This window comes from Nicotiana tabacum, chromosome 7 (assembly GCF_000715075.1).
Source record: "Nicotiana tabacum cultivar K326 chromosome 7, ASM71507v2, whole genome shotgun sequence".
Classification (NCBI taxonomy): domain Eukaryota; kingdom Viridiplantae; phylum Streptophyta; class Magnoliopsida; order Solanales; family Solanaceae; genus Nicotiana; species Nicotiana tabacum.
Genome location: NC_134086.1, coordinates 55,094,170 through 55,101,876, shown reverse-complemented (window position 1 = coordinate 55,101,876; position 7,707 = coordinate 55,094,170).

The window sequence follows — 7,707 nt, the reverse complement described above, 5'->3', positions numbered from 1 at the left end:
CGATATAGAAACACAATACAATCAGCAACTCAAAACCAACCTAATTACAATTTGGGACCTTCAATACAACAAAAACCTCAAATATGCCATAACAAACCCAATAAAGAAGTTATTAATTAGCCTAAAACTGCAATGATGAGTGACCAACCTATTACCCTACCACATGTGGCATTTCTCCATGCCATTTTATCCTTCCACTCTCTATAAATCATTAGCACAATAGGCCAACATGAGTGGACTATAAAATAGTGCACTAAAAGTGGAAACAAATCAAACTCACGTCTTCCGATCACCGTCCCGTGAGTTCTAACTATTGGGAAATCAATTTATCAACCTTCGTTGATATTTAAACACTTAAAAATAAGTTAGACATTTTTTAACTATGAATTACCTTGCAAAATATCACCATCCGGATTTTCCCACTTTCGGGAATTGTGATGGCGCCTACTCATGAAAGCTACACAAGCCGACAGTTACAGTTTTACCACCATTATTATTAATTTAAATAGGAACAGATAATAACTAAAACAAAATAATTATGAAATGCGGAAGTGATATAGCAATCCAACAATTCTAATACATAGCTACCCCGAAGATCTGGTGTCACAATCCACGAACGACTAAGATTTACTACAAATATAAGTCTGAAAGAATTACAACTATTCTCGAAATAGAAGAGATAGAAGAAACTAAAATGGGGAAAGAGGACTTCAAGCTCTACAAACGCCAGCAGATCTACATTTGTCTCCCTAGACTGAAGGCAGTAACCTCGAATCTACTCACAAGGTTTGGCACCGAAATCTGCACAAAAAGTACAGAGTGCAGTATCAGTACAACCGACCCCATGTACTGGTAAGTGTCGAGCCTAACCCTCACGAAGTAGTGACGAGGCTAGGACACGACAACCATATAAACCTGTGCAGTTAAATCATATACGAGAAGCAATAATAACAAGAATTTTACTGATAAAGACGGAAAAAGGAAACATGCTGAGTGGAATATCAAGCTCTAACAGTAATAAAGTAAAGAAGCAAGGTAAATATCAAACTTGAACCAACATAAATGATAACATAGTAACAAGTGCACGGCATCACCCTTCGTGCTTTTACTCTCATCCTTACCATAGAAATCAACAGAAACGGCACGACATTACCCTTCGTGCTTTTACTCTCTCATAATCATGGCACAACATCACCCTTCGTTCATTAACACTCAGAGAAATATGGCACGGCATTACCCTTCATGTATTAACACTCATAGAAATATGGAATGACATCACCCTCCGTGTATTAACACTTATTGAATATGGCACACCATCACCATTTGTGCATTAACACTCTCTCACAATATCGTGCACGGTATCACCCTTCGTGCTTTACACTCCTCCTCACCCAAACAATAGAAACAATAACATCCCGGCAAGGGAATCAATAATAGAAACAATAACATCCCGGCAAGGGAATCAACAATAGAAACAATAACATCCCGGCAAGGGAATTAGCTAAAACCAATCTCGTTTAAATAGTTAACTTCACAAAATAAGTCTCAGCTTGAGTCAATACTCAACAATGGTCAATTACCAAGAAAATACATAAGTCTTGTTCAACAGGGATAATCATCAATTTAAAAATGAATAGTACATAATAAGAATCACAACGATCACAGTTTAAGACTAGCATGCTCGACACCAACATATAGATATTCGTCACCACACCTATACATCGTACTCTACACTAACACGTAGCAATTAAAACACAACACCTATTCCCTCAAGCTAAGGTTAGACCAAACACTTACCTCGATTCCACGACCAAACTCAAGCCTCAAATATTGCTTTCCCCTTAGATTTCACCTCCAATTCACTTGTATCTAGTCATAATTAACTGATTAACATTAATTGGAGCAAAAAAACCAATTCAAATGAAAAATCATAGATTTCCCAACATTCTTCCCAAAAAGTTAAAATCTGACCTCGGGCCCGCTCGGTCAAAGCTCAAGGTTCGGACCAAAACCCGACTACCCATTCACCCCTGAGCCCTGCAATTAGTTTTAGAATCCAACCCCAAATCGAGGTCTAAATTCCCAAATTTGTAAAATTCCTTCTACCCTTAAAAAACAAGATTTTTGGTTGAAAGTTGATGAAATACAATTGGTAATTGATAGAAAATGGTTTAGAATAACTTACCAACACTTTGGGGAAGAAATTGTCTTTTGAAAATCGCCCCTAGGCCATTTAGCTTTTCAAAATTTGAAACAATGACCTAAGTCCCGATTTGGGACTATTTATGAATTGGGCAACAATGTTCATCGCGTTTGCGTGGACACTGTCACGTTCGAGAAGAGTTGCCTTGCTAGGCTTACGCGATCACGAAAATCTCGTTGCGTTTGTGAAGGATTTTCCCCCTGGCCTTTGCGTTCGCGAGACCATACACACGTTTGCGTAGAAGGAAGTCTGACCCCTCCCCTAGGTTCCCAATGCTTCGCATTCGTGATGAGTCGGTCGCGTTCGCGAAGGGTAAAGCCCCCATTACTCCGCGTTTGCGACCAAGCCTTCGCATTCGCGAAGAAGAAAAACTCACCCGACCAGCCCTCCCTTCGCGTTCGTGAGAGTAGCTTCGCGAATGCAAAGAAGGACACACCAGAACAGCTGCTGCAGCAAAAATACCAGAATTTCTAAGTCTAAAACATCTCGTTGCCTATCCAAAACTCACCCGAGCCCTCGGGGCTCCAAACAAAACATGCTCACCAGTATAAAAACATCATACAGGCGAGGGTCTGAGGCTCCTTAAACAACGAATTTAGCATCAAAATCAATGAAAATCTCAAGAACTCTTAAACTTTCTATTTTTACGACCGGGGGTCCGAATCACATCATATAAACTCCGTTTCTTACCAAATTTCACAGACACCACATAAATACCATATTAAACATGTACCGGGCTCCGGAACCAAAAAAGGGATCGATACCATCGAAATCAAGCATCATTAAATTTCCAAAAACCATTATATTTTCAGCTAAAAAAATTTCTTGAAAAATGCTATGGACCTCGAAATTCAATTCAGAGCATACGCCCAAGTCCCATATTTTTCTACGGACCCTCTGGGACCGTCAAATCACGGGTCCGGATCCGTTTACCCAAAATTTTGACCGAAGTCAACTTAATTCAATTTTAAAGGCAAAACTTAGAATTTTTCTCAATGTTTTCACATAAAGTCTTTCCGAATATATGCTCAGACTGTGCATGCAAATAGAGGTGAGATAAATGGAGGTTTTTAAGGCCTATGGAACACAGATTTGACTTTTAAAAGAAGAGATAACCTTTTGGGTCATCACACAAAACTCAAACTACAAAGAAAAAAGAGATGTGGTATAATGATACTTACGTCGTAGGGATCGTTATGATGTTATCGCTTCTTGATTTCGTACCCGGGATGTTAGTATTCTTTAAAACCCATTGAGAGCTCAAGGATAGTTTTATGGTGTTCTATGGTCGGGCTCTAGGTAAAAGTGAAGAGAGAGACGAGCTAAGACCTATATATATTTTGAAAAGTCAAAGAGGTGCTAACTTGGCACCCTCGCATTGGCCCATCTTCCGACACTTATGTATTTTTATCCGGATATTGTTTGAATGAACGGTTAAGTGCTTTGAAAACTAAATTCTAAGACCTTCAATTTAGTATATAATATGTCCCAAAAAGACCTCATAGCACACGAAATTTATTTCTCAAAAAGCTTTGTTACTAGGCTAATCCTAAGTCGGTTTTTTCGCAACTTAAATCTGATTTTTCCCAAACTTTATATTTTCTATCCAAACATAATATATTGTCATATTATGACTTTAAACGCATTTAAATTATGATTAACAAGTCTCATATTCATTATACTTCACCTTGGGATGCACAGGGTGTAACAATTACTAACACCTACGAAGTAGTCGATAGTAGCCTCCCATTGAAAACAATGTTCAATAGCCCAAATTTGCAGTAGCAAGTTGCATCCTTTGAAAAATTTGTATCCTCGTGCACATGCTGATATGGCTCTCAACATTTTCGCTAACACCATAGGCACTAAAGCAGCTTGAAGATTGCCGCGGAAGGTTGCCAGGACCACTGGTAACAGGTTGATGTTGATATGGCTCCTTCGTTGTGGGAAGACCAATGGTCCTAACAGTGAAATTACAAAAGTGATAGGCTGGAGGCTCTCCCATGTCGTTTGGTCCCATTGGAATTCCCCTAAATACAACTTGTAGCTTTTTCGGTGCCCAAACCTGTCGAACATCTGGTCGAGGCTTACCCATCCATCCTCGATACTTCTAAGACTTCTGATGTTTGTAAGACCTAGAGCAGCCAAGACCCGATACCGGGCATAGTAACGAGCGGCACTGGCTTTATTTTGTTGAATGGAAGCTCCGTAAAACTTGTGACTTCCTCTAATGTTGGTTCCATCTCACAGTTGGAAAATTTTGAAGACCACTTTAGATGGATCCCAAAATTCTATCAACAGGCGAGTGATCACTTTGTCTGCTTGGATGTTTATCAATACAATTAATTCCCCAAGGTGCGTCCGAACTTCGTCTTCGTGTTCCTGACGAATATTCTTCCATCAGTATTTCAGCATATGTGGTGCTCCCATTACCATTCCAATTTCAGGGATGTTTTGGTTGATTCCATTTTTCTGAGATGGGAAGAAGAAAATATGTTTGGGTAAGTGTTTGCTTTGGATCCGTAAGTGTCTTGTCATGTTTGTTCGTCTTTCCATAGAAATTATGTCGTTAGGTGCATGACCCGTTAATATTAGGGTGGTCGTCCTAATTGTGTGTTGGTGAATGGGACCAACTCACATAGAGTTTATGCAGTATGACCTATTTACTAGAAAAGAGTGTTTCCTACTTTGAATTGGACTGAGAACTGCGAGAAGTTATGTCAGTTGACCTGACAAAGCCTTTCTCTAAAACTTTAGAGCCTTGAAAAGAAGGCTTGGATAAATGTAAAAGACAACCCTCGCGTTCCATTGTAGGTGATAGTGTACGGCCAAGACTCGATTGGAAGAGATGTGATGACAGTATATGTAAAGCAGGAACAAGCAAGGGTGTAGCAACAATATAGCAGAGTGAGCATAGAGAGCAAATAATTGTTAAGAGCAAATAAAACATGTACACATGGAATTTCAATGTTGATCATAATCAAGGCAAAGTACAAATAAATTTAGAAGCCAAATTAGTCTAAATCTTCTAAGGTTTGAACCTAAGTTTGATAATCTCCAGTAGAGTCGCCATGTTGTTGCACCCTATTTTGCACTAGTCAAGACATAATTCAACTTGTGGTTATTTTGTTGTTGATGAAAGAGAGTTGCCACCTAATATTTGAAGGTATACTAGGGTAACTATTTAATTACTAAGTCATGTTGTTTGTTAGTCTTCTAAACGGTGAGTTTATGGGTAAGGGTTCTCGTTCTTCTAAAGGAAAAGTGCTAGGCACCCCTAAAAATCTACATGAGGTAGCTCAATAGGATTTAGACTATGTTTGGGATCAATTGTTGGTAAAATGCTTTGATTAATAATAAGGAAGGTTGCTTACTGTACGCCTAACATTAATAAAGAATGCAACGTCTTAAGGGGATATAATTTTATGAAAAGGGTTCATAAGAGATGTTAAAAGAGTTTTGAAATTGATACATAAATGTTCTAGATTTTATAAGATTTACAAAAATATATTGATCCATAAAAATACTTTGATTTAGGGGGTGGTTACTTACATAATGCTAAAGGAAGTTTGTGAGAAAGCGTATCTAGAATTTACCTTAGATTAGAAGGATTTTAAAAGGAAGGGTCATTTGTTGGAAATTCCTTAAAGCGAAGATCTCCTGAAGTCCCGATTTCTTTAAAGAAAATGAAAGTTGAAATCTATTTTTTTTATTTTAGAAATAGAGCTTCTTTTCACTAAGTTCCATATTTTAAAATCTTTCAAAGAAGAGAAGAGTGAGAAAAACACAGCAATTATCGAGCAGATTACAACTTGCGAACTAAAGACCTGTTATTAACTGATTTTACCCTTTTAAAATCTTGTATTGTTTAAGGCTTGCCTAAGTTCATATAATATTAAAGCATAAAGAGAAAAGAAAGCATGTGTTTAATATACAAGTGTTATATACATGAGAGGTAAACAATAATAAAGACATAACCATTACAGCTAACATTAAACTAATAAAAGCAATAATAATGGTAAAGGAGTTAAAGGAAATAGGACTGGACTCTGGGAAAGGTCTCAAGAAGATATGCCCAGCAGTAAAGAAGAGCGAACACAACTAACTTTGGACCCCTAGATGTAGTGCAATAGAGCTGGAATTGGGCCCTAGTTTATCAAGAACTCAGCGGCCCAAACAGATATACATGTAAAAATATAAGAAATTCATTAGATATTATCCAATACATTTATCATATTCTAGCTATAGAACATTTCAAAGTACATGATAAATACATAAATAATTAATTAAGACAAGAACATTGTACAGGAAATTATATATTACTGTGGTGGCTTTACATAGCAAATAATTCATATTGTAAACCTTTCGTTGCCATTAAACACTAAACCCTTAAATAACTGAATGTGTCAATGAATTAAGGGCTAAGGAGGGAACCCCACTAAAGGTCGAAACTCCCTTTGGATCCCCCGACCCATCAAAGTTCCCAAGGGACTCAAGGCCTGTGCCGGGGAGGGTAACCCAACCTAAAGTCGAACTACACTCCAAATACCCTTAATCACTAATGACATGTTTTCCTTATGGGTTTAAGCCCCAATGAGGCCCTTCCAGTGCGAACTAAATACAAAAGTATTGCCTACCACAGCTTATATACTTTTCTCTTAGTAAAAAGTAATATCATAGATTACATACTACTATGATACTAAATAGGGAAATTTATCAAGGAAAACTAAAGGGAGAGGGGCTAAGTTTAGACTACACATAGTTTCATAATCACACCATTACAGGAATAAATTACTAAGGTATAACATGATCAAACAGGCGTTGATAGTATCACTTGGAAACATAAAGACATCAAGACAAATTCAAACTAACAGTCATGGTTAGTGTATACGGCGAATCTGGGGGCCTGATTTCCCCGTCATAGGTCGCCTCGCGGTCATTCTCCTCAAAGCTCGAAGCCAAGGTCGAGCCTCACCCTCAGGGTTCGTCAGATACCAGTCCGTATGGCATTGCGTTCCAATGGCTATAGCAGGCTACAGCAAGTGAGAGGGGAGTTCCCAAGGCACACGGCTTAATCTGACAAGGTTGACCTATCTGGGCCTATTTCAAGATGTCACGTCTAGCCATCCTATCTCCACGCCTTTACAGTTAACATGTTTTACACTATAACGGATTTCCCTCGTATATAAAGGGGATCCCCATCACTTTGTAGAGCTCTCGACTGATGTTGCTCCAACTATTCTCCACAAGATTAATAATATCTCTCTCTCTCTCTCTCTCTTTTCTCTCTAACTTGTTCGCTCGAGGCCACTTTAGCATTTATCACTTTTATACTTATTCTTAATTTATTGCTTGGTATTGGCCATAAAGAGCCTTGTTTGATCATATCTTAACCGTTGCCCCATTCTCGACTACCTCCGATAGCTCGAGATCAAACCAGATATCGACCTTGAGGTCCTTCATCGACCAATACAAGGCTCGGGCTGCAAGACCCTCGGTTTGAT